A 16,037-nucleotide genomic window follows, 5' to 3' on the forward strand; every position below is an offset into this window, starting at 1 on the left:
CTGAAATCCGAGTCTGAATCCGAGCTAATGTCGCTATATCTTGCTGTGCTATTCGCCATGTTTGTATCGGAATCGCTATGTGACGTCACAGGGAAATGGACAGTGGCATCGCAAATAGCGAAGATCAAGCACTTTAAAGCTTCTTATAAGGATATTCCGGGACGGGTAAAATTTTAAAAAAACTTCGAAAAATAAAATAAGCCACTGGGAACTGATTTTTATTGGTTTTAACCCTTCTGAAATTGTGATAATGTTCCCCTTTAACAATTCATATTAACGGAAAATATGTCAAGGATACCGAACCCTAATGATGAATACTGAAACGTTCAATTACCAGCTGACATTTGACAACATGACACTTTAACAGCCGTTCCCACAACAACCCGCCCCGAGGTAGCAGCAACTACAGTACCAAGCAGAGCATCCCTATGGCCCTCACCCAGCCTGAATCCAAAGAACTTGAGTGCTGTGCTGTGTCTTGAGCCACAAGAGGGTCCAGTCCTATCTACTGTTGTGAACTTAATTTGAAATGACAGTTTAAGTGTCTTACCTACACTCTGAACGCGCTAAAACAAGGAGACAGCGCCTTCAGACCATGGCGACGGTACCGTGCCTCGCGTGTGTGGGCGCAGGTAAGATGAGGTAAGGTGGGAATTGGGAGAGAAATCACATATTTTCCCATGTTGTCACCCTTGAACTAGAATAAGGTTCCGAAGTAGACTGTAGCGATTTATATGTCATCTCCCCTCAAGGTTGCTTTCATCCTGCGAGACAGAATAAAATGGCATCGACTGACAGAGTAACCTGGATGCAGGTTATATTAGCACTTTGGACCAAGTCAGTAAAAACTCACCATATAGTGTACAGTGGGGCAAAAAAGTATTTAGTCAGCCACTGATTGTGCAAGTTCTCCCACTTAAAATGATGACAGAGGTCTGGAATTTTCATCATAGGTACACTTCAACCGTGAGAGACAGAATGTGAAATAAAAAATCCAGGAATTCACATTGTAGGAATTTTAAAGAATGTATTTGTAAATTATGGTGGAAAATAAGTATTTGGTCAACCATTCAAAGCTCTCATTGATGGAAGGAGGATTTTGGCTCAAAATCTCACGATACATGGCCCCATTCATTCTTTCCTTAACACGGATCAATCTTCCTGTTCCCTTAGCAGAAAAACAGCCCCAAAGCATGATGTTTCCACCCCCATGCTTCACAGTAGGTCTGGTGTTCTTGGGATGCAACTCAGTATTCTTCTTCCTCCAAACACAACGAGTTGAGTTTATACCAAACTGGATACATGAATGATACAGTAGAGGATTGGGAGAATGTCATGTGTTCAGATGAAACCAAAATAGAACTTTTTGGTATAAATTGCAGGACACTTCACCCTTTGCCCCCGGTGCCGCTCACACTGGTGAATGAATGATGAATGAATCATTGGTGGTGGTCGGAGGGGCCGTAGGCGCAAACTGGCAGCCACGCTTCCGTCAGTTTACCCCAGGGCAGCTGTGGCTACTGATGTAGCTTACCACCACCGGGTGTGAATGAATGATGGGTTCCCACTTCTCTGTGAGCGCCTTGAGTATCTAACAATAGAAAAGCGCAATATAAATCTAATCCATTATTATGTAGAGCGTATTTTGTCAACAACTGTATGTGTGTAAAATATTTCTTGTGCTCGGCAATCATAAAACGGTTGCGAAGACGCACTGTGCGAGGCACCTGTTCTCCCGCCTCCATGTGGTAAAGGGCGCTAGTGATCCCAGAGATCATTCTTGTGAATACTATGCTGCAGAAGAAGTGAGAACAAGCTACAGTTAGCAAGTCAAGTGCAGTGGCAGCGATCATTTGTTTTGTCCTCTTTTAACGTGGATGAATCCATATCTAAAATAAATAAGTTTTCTAAACTGGTCTTTCAATCGAAGCAGGGGGTGATAATTAAAGGAAGACCAAAAGTTTGCTTCAGACTGATCTCCATCAAGACGGATAGACTTTTAAAACAAGTTATCGATGCTTTTGTTCAGAAGGAGCGGAGCATGGACTTTATTTATAAGTAAAGGTAAGACCCTAATAACGTTTTTTTTTTTATCAAATGTGCTTTTTTGTGTGCTATAGTTTGTATGTGTAAAGAATGCTGGTATGAGCTTTTAAAAATAACCCATTAACTGCTGCCAATCAAATGGTGAATAAGATACTCTTCAGGGTTCATATGTTTATAAATCTGACTGTGCACGTCAGTGCCTCACCAGCCATGTACCTCACCACACTTCAATGCTGGAATCTACCTTTATCGTCAGACAGTACATTCATAGACCAAGGTTATCAACAACTGTCGACACAATGGAGATAGAATTCTTATTAAGATAGTGTTCTTTCCTGGGTTGTTTGAGGCAGACTTTTAAGAGGCTAGGCAGATGTGTTAGAGCACACTTGGCACAGATGTGTAAGTTAACGTGATACAATACATGGGCACAAGTGTTAGGTTAAATTTCCGTTCTGTTTCCACCGTCTATCTTTGCTCCTTGTTAGATTCAATGTAGTTCACTGAACGATATCACTTCATGTTGAGAAGACAACATAAAATGTAAAAAAAAACACATCAACAACAATGAATTTCTTTGGGTATTCAAAATAATCGGAACTGGACGGTTCAGGTTGTTAGTCGAACACGGACCTCGGCAAAAGACAACATATACTTTTAAAAGATTGATTGTATGTCTATTTTTGTACATTGGAAACAATAAGTAACTTGATTAACATATGGGGAAAATTACCAGCCAACTTCATACAACTCCTGGTTATACAGTAATTATGGAATTACCAGTCTTTGTGGTAGAAAAAAAAAATGGATAACAGATATTCGAATGGCAACTGTATGTGTCATGATCCGTGACCCGGATCATGCTCTGTTTAGTCATGTTCTGTTAGTTTTTGACTCTCTCAGTTCCCGTTTTGTGCACTTCTGGGTTTTGTTGGTCGCCGCAGGTACTGATTAGTTTTACCTGCCTCTGGTTAGTGTTCGGCACGTTCACCTGCTGTCGGGCACTAATCAGAGAGCTATTTATTCACGTTGCTCGCCACGCTCTGTCTGGCTTTGTTGTTTGCTGTATGCAACAGGCACCTAAGGTTATTTCTTTTTTCTAGATTCCTGTTCCAAGTTAGTACCTAAGGTTCATGTGCGATCAGTTTGGTTTACTGTCCGGTTCAAACACTGGTGACATCTATTAATCAGACAAGAAGCAAGGAATCAAGCAGACACAGAATTAAATAGGGCTCATGAGGAGAACGCGGGCACTGCACACTTAGTCACAGTCTCGCCCTACGCTCTAAGGTCCAGTTGCTGCGTTCTCCTTTTTATTCAGAGTTCCATAGTCAACATCACTGAAGCTGCCTCTAAAAGGAGTGGTCACATATATTATGCAAAGCAGGACCAAGACGCATAGTACGTGACGGAATGTGATTTTGCCTTGTCGCCGAGTTCGTCCGCGTGTTGTCATCTTATCTTCGTTGAGATCCTTGAAGTCTCTGTCTCGTCTGCGTGCTGTCATCCCATCCATGCCGAAGTCTCCGAAGTCCTTGGCTGCCAGTGAGCCAAAACTATGATGACATCATGTAGCTGAGGCCACCGCTCAGACAAGAAGTTTTGTCCTTGCATTGATTAGAAAAAAAGTCCAACTTGAGCACAATAGCTAATAACTAAAGCAACAGACTTTAAGCATTCTAAAGTTAGTGTGATAATATATACATAATTATTCTAACATTTACTTCCTGTTTCTTTGTATGGTGTATGATTTATGAGGAATATATCATGTTTTTACCTGCACACTTCGTCCAGAGTGGTCCGTCTGTATCCAGAGAGAACGAATCCCGCAGTCAAATGCGGCCCCCAAGGGACAGTATGGCTTTAAGAAACAGTAAAATACGTCAATACTATAAATTGTGGTGATCAATAACTGTTACATTTTTAGATCAAATGGAGATAAAGTAGGCCCTGATTGTTAGTTTCCTTTCTTTCTCCCTGAGCGCTGCTTCACCTCAGCTGCGGCTGATTGGCACCTGGCCACACCTGGTGTCAATCAGCTCGCTCCTATTTTTACCTGCTTTGCTCCTCCAGTCAGTGCTGGACAATTGTCTTGTCCATGGCACGTATTGCATGCCGCTCTTGTCATGTATTATCGCTCCTGTCGTGTCGTATCTTGTCTTGTCTATGCAGCGTTGCGGTAAGCTATGTTTGATTGCGGTTTTTAGCTTCCTGCCTTTTGTTCCCTGCTTCCGAGTTTATTTTTATATTACAACTTCTGTTTCCTGCTCGATTCTTGCTAGCTTCCATGCTAAGTTCCTTTTTGTTTTCTAGCTCCCTTGCTAGCTCCCTTATTTTGGTATCCGCCCACGTGCATGCTTTTTGTTTGTACCCTGTGTTTGTTTTTTGTGTTAGTGTTTTAAATTAAATCATGTTTTCCTCCAAAATGCCTCCTTCCTTCTCTGCATCTTGTGGTTCGTCACAAACTAACTTTGAAAGAATAATCCAGCACTGACTGGAAGAACAAAGTAGGTAAAAATAAAAGCGGGCTGATTGACACCAGGTGTGGCCAGGTGCCAATCAGCCACAGCTGAGGTGAAACAGTGCTCAGGGAGAAAGACAGGAAACTAACAAAATAAGAGCGCTGACAGGAATTAAAGACAGGAAATACTAAACACACACACAGAGGAAAAACTAAAACACAAACAAACTGTCAGTGGCAAGCCTGACAGTAAATCCCACATTCTTTATTTTCACGTACAGTCTGGGTGTCTAATTCAGTACAAAAAAATTAAATGCCATTCCGTTTTTTAAGGCGGTCTGTCATAACATTTTTAACATTCAATCAAACCTTATTGTGAGGTTTTGTATTGGTGTTCCTAAAAATAGATATACCAGCCCCCAGACACATTTTTTTCTCTAAAATTGGCCCCATGAGTCAAAATATTTGTTGTAGCCTATAGCCTACCGTGTTTACATTTTGTAAATGACTTGACTAAAATACAAGACCAACCTTGTGTGTTTATTGGAAGACATTTAAATGTTAATTAGCTGTCCAGCTTTGCACAAGTAAACACATTGTCAGACTGCTTGTATCAAAGCGCTTATAGAATTAGATGTAAACCGATTTGATCTGATACTTGTTTTTTTGATGATATCGGACCGACATTCAGTATCCGACCGAGAAAACAGAAAAATATGGCTGCATCGGTAGTAGTTATGGTTCAACTTAATATGAACATGTCACATTAAAGTACAAGTGCACGGCTACACTTGCAAGATTTACCATGCCTGAGAAGAACTAGGAAGAAGAAAAGCTTTAACATTAAATAAGCATTACCTTTTTTTTTTTTCGTAAAGGAGCTCTGTAGAGTTATGCGTGTTTCAACCTGTTCAGAATGTTAGAACGAGACATGAAAATGCAAAAGTGGAGCAGAAGTCAACAAGGAGATGTTGACAAAAGTTGTCAGGATGCTCGCTCGATTTCACACCTGGATGGATATGTTCCCGTTTCCTGGGCACAAGCCGGCGAACACTAACTCACACTGGTGAGATCATAGCCTGTATATACTGTGTGATTACCAAACTGCTTTGAAAAGCTACTGCATAGTGTGGGTTATTTTTTCCAGTAGTCTATTCCAGTACATATTAGATAAGCATTGACTTTATTATATATTTACAGATGTTCTTATTCATTCAGGTCATTGCATTCTGAGGGCATTCAACCGATCACAATTGGACTGTTTGGTTAGTCTTAGAAGACGTTTCATTTGGCTTGCCACTGCCAGTTTGTTTGTGTTTTAGTTTTTCCTCTGTGTGTGTGTGTTTAGTATTTCCTGTCTTTAGTTCCTGTCAGTGCTCTTATTTTGTTAGTTTCCTTTCTTTCTCCCTGAGCGCTACTTCACCTCAGCTGCGGCTGATTGGCACCTGGCCACACCCGGTGTCAATCAGCCCGCTCCTATTTTTACCTGCTTTATTCCTCCAGTCAGTGCTGGATTATTGTCTTGTCGATGGCACGTATTATCGCTCCTGTCGTGTCGTATCTTGTCTTGTCTATGCAGCGTTGCGGTAAACTATGTTTGATTGCGTTTTTTAGCTTACTGCCTTTTGTTCTCTGCTTCCAAGTTTGTTTTTATATTACGATTTCTGTCTCCTGCTCGATTCTTGCTAGCTTCCATGCTAAGTTTCTTTTTGTTTTCTAGCTCCCATGCTAGGTCCCTTATTTTGATATCCGCCCATGTGCATACTTTTTGTTTGTACCCTTTGTTTTTTGTCTTAGTGTTTTAACTTAAATCATGTTTTCCTGCAAAATGCCTCCCTCCTTATCTGCATCTTGGGGTTCAGATTGTAGGTTATAGACTTATAGACCTATAGACTTAAATTGGTCAGATCTAGTGTTAGATTTAGATTGGTCGGATCTAATTTAGTGGCTGGTGTCAAAACCCCAAATATTTATACTCAAACACTGGGAGGGTGTGCCTGGGCAAGGATGGTTCTGTCCTATCGTAGTGAGAAAAACAACTGTTGAGCTGCATCCATCCAGCTTATTCCCTTTAGGGTCGCGGGGGGGAGCAGGAGCCTATTTTAGCTGCAATCTGGCGGAAGGCATGGTACACCCTGGACAAGTCACCACTTCATCACAGGGCCAACACAGATAGACAGACAACATTCACACTCACATTGACACACTAGGGCCAATTTAGTGTTGCCAATCAACCTATCCCCAGGTGCATGTCTTTGGAAGTGGGAGGAAGCCGGAGTACCCGGAGGGGAGACCATGCAAACTCCACACAGAAAGATCCCAAGCCCGGGATTGAACCCAGGACTACTCAGGACCTTCGTATTGTGAGGCATACGCACTAACCCCTCCTGCACCGTGCTGCCCCAGTTGAGCTGCATGTTGAAGTCTAAATATTTGTGGTTTTAGCACCAAGTACTCATCATCATCGGCGGTCGCTCGAACAAGTATGACGATCCTCTTGGTAGGGGGGGTATCCCTTTATTTAGGATGCCTGTGCGTGACTTTGTTTAACGTGGGGAGACTAGTGCACAGTAGAGATGCGCGGATAGGCAATTATATCATCCGCAACCGCATCACTAAAGTCGTCATCCACCCGCCACCCACCCGAACCAACATTTCATCAAACCCACACCCACCCGTTGTTATATATCTAATATAGATGATGCAAGGCATTAGTGAGGTTAGAAAGTGTAACTCCTTCCAAATAGCACAGACACGATGGTTTTCTTGAACTGATTTATTTGAAGGCTTAATTTCCCTTCAAATTCACAGGGAAACTGTAATAAATAAAGCACGTTACAAACGTAAAAATAATAACATGCACAGCATGTGGATCAAACATTTTACCAAGTAAAATACCAACAAAAGATCAATACCTCGTTGGCCATACCCAGATGAAGCTTCCTTACATCCGTCCACAGACCAAACGAGACACTTCAAAATAAAAGTATGCCCACATACTGTTTCAAAGAGTGCTGCTCGGTTTTTCGTATGTGGGTAAGAACATTTAACCATTTATAAATGGTTGATTTCTATAGGCTAGTAAGATAAAGTGTTGTACCTGACAAGTTTGGGCTACCTTGCTTCTGCAGCCTTCATCAGAGGTGTCACGTGATGTTAGCGTGACATTGTCTGTGACGTGAAAAATGGATTGTATCATCAAGAGTTGTCAGGTACAACACTTTACCTACTAGCCTATATAAATCAACCATTTATAAATACACGTCAGTAGGCTAAATGAACCTCTTCAACATAACATTTAACTATGTATAATGTAGCCGCTGGCTACGGGGTGTTAGCCAATGACTTTGGCTGGGGGGGGGGGGGTCGGGACTTCCGGGAGAGATAGGGAAGTGACGTTATCGACAGGAAGTGAGAGTTTGAGTTGTCCTGGGATAAGCGTTTGAGACATGAGAGCTGTTGTGTGGTTGTATTACATCTTGTGTAATAAAGACAAGACAAACGAAGAAGTTTTATGAGCCTACATTCCTGGGATTATTACAATATATATTTCCGAATTGGTTCAACCGCCACCCGCCCGAATCTATTCAAAATCTATTTTTTCGTCATGTCACCCGCCCGACCCGCGGTTTATCCGCGGACTCTGCGGTTGTGACCGCAAACCGCGCATCTCTAGTTTACAGACAGTCACCACACCATCCTTGACAGAATTGTGTCAGGGTCCGGTGGCATGGAGTCCAAGACGACTGGGGACCCTTTTCTGCTGCAGCATTTTCCCGCCATCGTAGCCGTTGTGGTAGTTCTTAAACCGCCTGCTCCGTCGTTGAGGTCTTCACCGTATCCCTGGCTAGGGGGTAGTCAGGTACTAGGCCTTTGCCAAAGGCCACCTGGGGTAACAAGGGGTTAACCTCCAAGTGCCCCAAGACCCCATAAAGGAGCCTCCACTGCTGGATGCACTTTAACGTCATGCCCAGGACACAGCTGCTAGACTAGCTCTGACCAATCTAAGTCTATGAGCGGAGTCTACTTGGATGAGAAGCGAAACGTCTTTTTAGGACAAACCAAACAGTCCAGTTGCGATCAATTGAATGCCCTGAAAGGACTTGATTATAGTATTTTGATTATTTAAATAATTTTAGTGGTCGCCCTGTAAATTTTAACATTAAATATTGATCTTCTCAATGTGGAGACAGGTTTCTCCCGCACCGGGCAGCAGCTCAACCACAGTATTTTATTTTGAAGGTTATTTACCAGGATGTCAAAGGAAATCAGATGTTCCCCACATCTCTCTGCCCTCTACGGCCCGCCACGGTTGTATTCCATCTCAATGCTTCCCCCTAAACCTCAAACCCCGGTGAGCCGGAGGGTTTGTTGATGGATGTTGAAGGCTACTTTGGTCCCACAGCAATTAACTCTTCTCCTGCAAGAAGCCGTCTGTCAGGGTGATGGGATCTCTCCACCACTGCAAGCCTGTCACACAACCCAGGAGGGGTTGCAGACAAATGCCTCATCTCTGTGTTTGTTTTACTCTTTAGCCTGCAGTCAAGAGCTAGCTCAACCAAGGAGTTATGTGGTACACAACCAGCCATCAAATGCTCCACTGCTCAGTTTCCACATTTACGGGTTCAGCATAGCGGCTCTAAAGGCTTCCTTGGAGTGGGATTTAAGGATCTGTGTTTTTTTTTTTTTTTAGGTCAAGGGTATGGATACTGTTTCAATTTCACCTTGGTCAAAGAACGTTGTTGCATTGTCATAATTGTGTCCTTACTGTTCAGATTTAACAATACCCATTGTTGGTGCTGCAACGGGACAGTGGAGTGGTAACTTGGGTTTCTAACCTAGATTTTGCTTGTTTTTGTCAGTCTACCCCAGGGCAGCTGTGGCTACTGATGTAGCTTACCACCACCAGGTGTGAATGAATGTTGAGTCCCACTTCTCTGTGAGCGCTTTGAGTGTCTAGAAAAGCGCGATATAAATCTAAGTTATCATTATTATTATGTCTGCGGTCTCAGTTGTCGTGATTATTGTGGGTAACAAACCACTCAGTGGTTCTCAATTATTTGCTCACAGACAGGTTTTAATGTCTGATAATGAGTATACGTTTACTAAAGATCACTGTATGAGTTGCAGTCACCAGCATTCAGTTTACAATCACCTGATTATCAGAATAGATAAATAGAATGAGTTGGACTATCATTTACGACTTAAACCACCAGTGTTCAGATGACCGAAATTTCACAATCAAGTTCTCGTTAGGTATTCCATGCTGCCGAAAAATTATTCTAGCAGTCATTTTCCCATTAAATCGATTAGCTTTTGAGTAATCGTAAATAACTAACCGTGCTTTACTTTACCATGAATTGATTAACGTGGACCCCGACTTAAACAAGTTGAAAAACTTATTCAGGTGTTACCATTTAGTGGTCAATTGTACGGAATATGTACTGTACTGTTCAGTCTATTAATAAAAGTTTCAATCAACCAATCAATCAAAATTTGCAATGCCCCTTTTACACATCACCAGACTTGATATACCGCCCCCCTCTTGGTGTGACATTCTTTACAGTAGGAAGGGGATTCATACGGCCACAGTTCACATGAATTATGACAAATTTGGGTGTGTGTGAGGGTGTGGGAGTGTGGGGGCAGGGGGGGGGGGGGGTGGAGGGGGCACAATTCACTTTAGCTTGAATATTAGAGTTGAATATCTTAAAATGGGTTTTGGGGCTATTCCAATTCAGACCAGAACACCAGTTGCTATGAAGAGTGGCACTTTCCATAATTTTCATTTTTTCCGATTCAAAACGATTCTGTATTCATTCAAGACATAGGATTTCAGCAGGATCTACCCCGGTCTGCTGACATGCTAGCAGAGTAGTAGATTTAAAAAAAAAAATATTTTATAAAATTGTAAAGGACAATGTTTTATAAACTGATTGCAAAAATGCAAATTTGTTTTAACTATTAAACAAACCAAAAATATGACTTATTTTATCTTTGTGAAAACATTGGACACAGTGTGTTGTCAAGCTTATGAGATGCGATGCATTTGTAAGCCACTGTGACACTATTGTTCTTTTTTTTTTTTATAAATCCATCCATTCATCCATCTTCTTACGCTTATCAGAGGTCGGGTCGCGGGGGCAACAGCCTAAGCAGGGAAACCCAGACTTCCCTCTCCCCAGCTACTTCGTCTAGCTCTTCCCGGGGGATCCCGAGGCGTTCCCAGGCCAGCTGGGAGACATAGTCTTCCCAACGTGTCCTGGGTCTTCCCCGTGGCCTCCTACCGGTTGGATGTGCCCTAAATACCTCCCTAGGGAGGCGTTCGGGTGGCATCCTGACCAGATGCCCGAACCACCTCATCTAGCTCCTCTCGATGTGGAGGAGCAGCGGCTTTACTTTGAGTTCCTCCCGAATGGCAGAGCTTCTCACCCCATCTTTAAGGGAGAGCCCCGCCACCCGGTGGAGGGAAACTCATTTCGGCCGCTTGTACCCGTGATCTTATCCTTTCGGTCATGACCCAAAGCTCATGACCATAGGTGAAGATGGGAACATAGATCGACCGGTAAATTGAGAGCTTTGCCTTCCGGCTCAGCTCCTTCTTCACCACAACGAATCGGTACAACTTCCGCATCACTGAAAACGCCGCACCTATGCGCCTGTCGATCTCACGATCCACTCTTCCCTCACTCGTGAACATGACTCCCAAGTACTTGAACTCCTCCACTTGGGGGCAGGGTCGCCTCCCCAAACCGGAGATGGCATTCCACCCTTTATAGATGTCTAATGATAATGTCAATGAGGGATTTTTAATCACTGCTATGCTGAAATGGTAACTAATATTGATACTGTTGTTGATAATATTCATTTTTGTTTTACTACTTCTGGTTTATTCTGTGCCGTGTTTGTGTCTCCTCTCAATTGCTCTGTTTATTGCAGTTCTGAGTGTTGCTGGGTCAGGTTTGGTTTTGGAATTGGATTGCATTGTTATGGTATTGCTGTGTATTGGTTTGTTGGATCGATCAACAAAAAATGAAAAAAGTCGATTAAAAAAAAAATGATCGATTCTGAATCGCACAACGTGAGAATCAAGATTCGTATTCGAATCGATTTTTTCCCACACCCCTAATATATATATGTATATATATACATACACACATTTTTTTCATAAATATATTTTTTTTCAATAAATTAAGAATCTTTACAAATAAAAATTGTGATACATTCAAATATCAAATGCTTTTGACACCCCTAGTTATTTTTATTGTTTTGATCCAATATTTGCTGTTTAGAAGTTCATTTTTTCCTTTTTTAAAGCATGCTGTGTCTTAAAATTGTGCTGTTTTGAGGGGACAAAAACATATTCATGGCAATTGTTTTAGTTTCAGAGGGGAACAATGATTTGCAATACACCTATTTTGAGTGACGAGCTCCGCCACAGAACAAGTAACACGTCTTTGTTTATTTAAAAGGTGTATTAACAAGCAAACACAGAGGATTAGAGTCTATGTCCCACTCTCCCGTGTGGAGGGGGTCCGGTCCGATCCGGTGGCCATGTACTGCTCGCCTGTGTATCGGCTGGGGACATCTCTGCGCTGCTGGTCCGCCTACGCTTGGGATGGTTTCCTGCTGGCTCCGCTGTGAACGGGACTCTCGCTGCTGTGTCTTAGATCCTCTTTGGACTGGACTCTCGCGACTGTGTTGTATCTATTGTGGATTGAACTTTCACAGTATCATGTTAGATCCGCTCGACATCCATTGCTTTCCTCCTCTCTAAGGTTCTCATAGTCATCATTGTCACCGACGTCCCACTGGGTGTGAGTTTTCCTTGCCCTTATGTGGGCCTACCGAGGATGTCGTGGTGGTTTGTGCAGCCCTTTGAGACACTAGTGATTTAGGGCTATATAAGTAAACATTGATTGATTGATTGATTGATTAAAATGGTCTCTCTGCCATGTTGCGCTGAGGGAGGTCTAAAAATAAAACTGTCTTAATGACTTTTGTTACCACGTGATGAGACAGTTATGACACCAAAACAGTAATTTAATTAGAAACCAATCAGCCGGTTGATGAGCGAAAGCCGGTGGGCTAAACTCAAAGCCTCTCTGGTTGTATCCAACCCACCTTAGATTAGCGAAAAAAAAAAAAAATTGTCTTCGGGTTCATCTGATTTTGAAAACAATTAACCTGCCGCTCATTTGTTACAAAGTTATCTCAGTAATGGGATATATTTTTATTGGAGTTATAGCGGTTCGACGCTCACGTGGATGCACAACTCATCCCTCACACAGGTTGTTTCAAGCACTAAGTGTAGTAAAGCATCCACCATTGCACTATTTCTCTTCCCCTGCACCAGTTGCTGCTTTGGAAGCAAGATAAGCAGCAGGATTGTTGCATCTGTATCCTGGCCCATCGCCGCTCCACTGACGCAGACACTAAATAAACTGCTTGCTTTCAGCAGATGCCATCAGAAAGATGAAGCTAACTGATGGGCAGTGATAGCCAGAAGATGCTGGCTGGATGGACTTTACTGCAACCGTTTGCACGCATACAGCTTTGAACCACTTCTTTCAGAGCTGAACTGCGCATTTTTTTATTCACAATTCCAATAACACATGTATTTCTCTTTACTGTACATTCTAAATAGTGAGAGGAAAAAACTTCTAGAACATAGGTGTCAAACTAGTTTAATATGGGCCTTGAGGCAATATCAATTTAGCATTAGAGCTGGCCATCCGGTGTTATATGGCGTCGGTGCCAAACCTCCTAATTTTCCCGGTAGACTCCCGAAGTTCAGTGCCCCTCCCGAAAATCTCACGGGGCAACCATTCTCCCGAATTTCTACCAATTTCCACCTGGACAACTATATTGGGCGCGTGCATTTAAGGCACTACCTTTAGCGTTCTCTACAACCTGTCGTCACGTCCGCTTTTCCTCCATACTAACAGCTTGTCACATAAAATGTGTGGCTTTTACACACACACACACACACAAGTGAATGCCATGCATACTTGGTCAACAGCCATACAGGTCACACTGAGGGTGGCCGTATAAACAACTTTAGCACTGTTACAAAAATGCTCCACACTGTGAACCCACACCAAACAAGAATGACAAACCCATTTCGGGGTGAACATCCGCACCGTAGCACAACAGAACAAATACCCAGATTCCCTTGCAGCACTAACTCTGCCGGGAAACTTCCAGCAAACTGACCAATAATTAACGTTTTATTCATGCATTTTCTATTGCTACTTCAAGGCTTGAATGTTTGGGTCATTCGTTATTGTTATTTTCAAATGTATTATTAGCCTGTGGAAAGAATTGTATATTTACTTCAGAAGATTGCAAATAGAAAAAAAGGCATTCCATTTTTATTTAAATTGTATTTGATATGCCATTGATATTTTTTTAATTATTATTATTTGAAACTGGATTTTGCATGTCACTAAAGTTATATAAGCCTTGCTTGTTCAATATTTAATGCAAAGTTTGTTTGGGTCCCTATTAAAAGGTTAATTTGTTCAACCTTGGCCCGCGGCTTTATTCCGTTTAAAATTTTGGCCTACTCTATATTTGAGTTTGACACCCCTGTTATAGAAAGAACCAGCTAACAATGCAGGTAATGGTAATTTACAAAAGGTAAAGAACACAACATTTTATATGCATGCCGTATGTATCAAATTAAGGCACATTCATGATAACATGTAATAGTTACAGTATTTTGGTCATCTTAAGGATTCCATATTTCTATGTTGTGTATATACATATATACATATAGAGCAGGGGTCACCAACCTTTTTGAAACCAAGAGCTACTTCTTGGGTACTGATTAATGCAAAGGGCTACCAGTTTGATACACACTTAAATAAATTGCCAGAAATAGCCAATTTGCTCAATTTACCTTGAACTCTATGTTATTATTAATAATTAATTATATTTATCTTTGTGGAAACACTGCACATCTTAATGATTCCTCACAATAAATATATGTAGAAACAGATAAATATCATTATGCAACACTTTATTTTTATATTTTCTGAAAGTGCACATTTTTCAAATTGAAGATTTTCAAATGATCACTTCTAAGACAGTCTTGAGAAATCACAATATCCCATTTTAATTTGCTAGCCACTAACATTTTTTAACTAATCATGAATTACTTTGCACTATGTTTGTACAAATAATAACTCATATAAAATACAAAAGTAAACTCTCAAATGTTTAAATAAATCATGTCACACTTTCAACTAGACACCAAATCTGTTATCGGTTTCTTTGTCAGTTAGTGGGAAGCCTGGCATTGCATGCTGTTAACTAGTGTGTTGTACTCTGGTGTGTACCTTGACACTGCAACTCTGAGTGAGTCATGCAGATGTCCATCAGTGAGGCGTGTTCTGTGTTTGTTCTGATGAAGTTCATGTCAGAAAAGGCTGATTCACAAAGATAAGTTGAACCAAACAGGCCTGCAACCTTCATAGCTGCTGCACATACACCACTGTACTTTTCTGTGTCAACAAGGCACCAAAAGTTTGGTGCAGCCTGGTGGGCTTTAAATTTTAAAATACCAGTAAAAAAGAGGAAGGAATTTTAAAGAAAAAAAAAAGGTATATGTGTCTAAAACTCCTAAAATCATTTTTCAGGTTGTATTTTTCTCTAAAATTGTCTTTCTGAAAGTTATAAGAAGCAAAGTAAAACAAATGAATTTATTTAAACAAGTGAAGACCAAGTCTTTAAAATATTTTCTTGGATTTTCAAATTCTATTTGAGTTTTGTCTCTCTTAGAATTAAAAATGTCGAGCAAAGCGAGACCAGCTTGCTAGTCCATCCATCCATTTTCTACCGCTTATTCCCTTTTGGGGTCACGGGGGGCGCTGGCGCCTATCTCAGCTACAATCGGGCAGAAGGCGGGGTACACCCTGGACAAGTCGCCACATCATCGCAGGGCCAACACAGATAGACAGACAACTTTCACACTCACATTCACACACTAGGGCCAATTTTAGTGTTGCCAATCAACCTATCCCCAGGTGCATGTCTTTGGAAGTGGGAGGAAGCCGGAGTACCCGGAGGGAACCCACGCATTCACGGGGAGAACATGCAAACTCCACACAGAAAGATCCCGAGCCTGGATTTGAACCCAGGACTGCAGGAACTTCGTATTGTGAGGCAAGAGCACTAACCCCTTTCCCACCGTGAAGCCCCAGCTTGCTAGTTAATAAATACAATTTAAAAAATAGTGGCAGCTCACTGGTAAGTGCTGCAATTTGAGATATTTTTAGAACAGGCCAACGGGCGACTCATCTGGTCCTTACGAGCTACCTGGTGCCCGCGGGCACCGCGTTGGTGACCCCTGATATAGAGTATATACAAATATACATATAAAAATATATATGTATCCATCCATGCATTTTCTACCGCTCATCTCTTTTTGGGGTGGCGGGGGGGTCGCTGGATACTATCTTAGCTGCATTTGGGCGGTAGGCGGGGTACACCCTGGACAAGTCGCCACCTCATCGCAGGGCCAACA

At 41.9% G+C, this 16,037-nt stretch overlaps 1 long non-coding RNA gene across 1 annotated transcript in view; it reads right to left on the bottom strand.

Annotated features, from left to right (window-relative positions):
• Positions 1-3,268: 3,268 nt before the first annotated feature.
• LOC133540940 (uncharacterized) overlaps positions 3,269-16,037 on the bottom strand; it is a 71,240-nt gene continuing 58,471 nt past the window's right edge. Inside the window, exons 2-3 of the long non-coding RNA XR_009803766.1 lie at positions 3,824-3,907; positions 3,269-3,653 (exon numbers count right to left, since the gene is read on the bottom strand). This is a non-coding gene — a long non-coding RNA (uncharacterized LOC133540940). The remainder of the gene's footprint in view (positions 3,654-3,823; positions 3,908-16,037) is intronic.

Source organism: Nerophis ophidion, linkage group LG22, assembly GCF_033978795.1.
Source record: "Nerophis ophidion isolate RoL-2023_Sa linkage group LG22, RoL_Noph_v1.0, whole genome shotgun sequence".
NCBI lineage: Eukaryota > Metazoa > Chordata > Actinopteri > Syngnathiformes > Syngnathidae > Nerophis > Nerophis ophidion.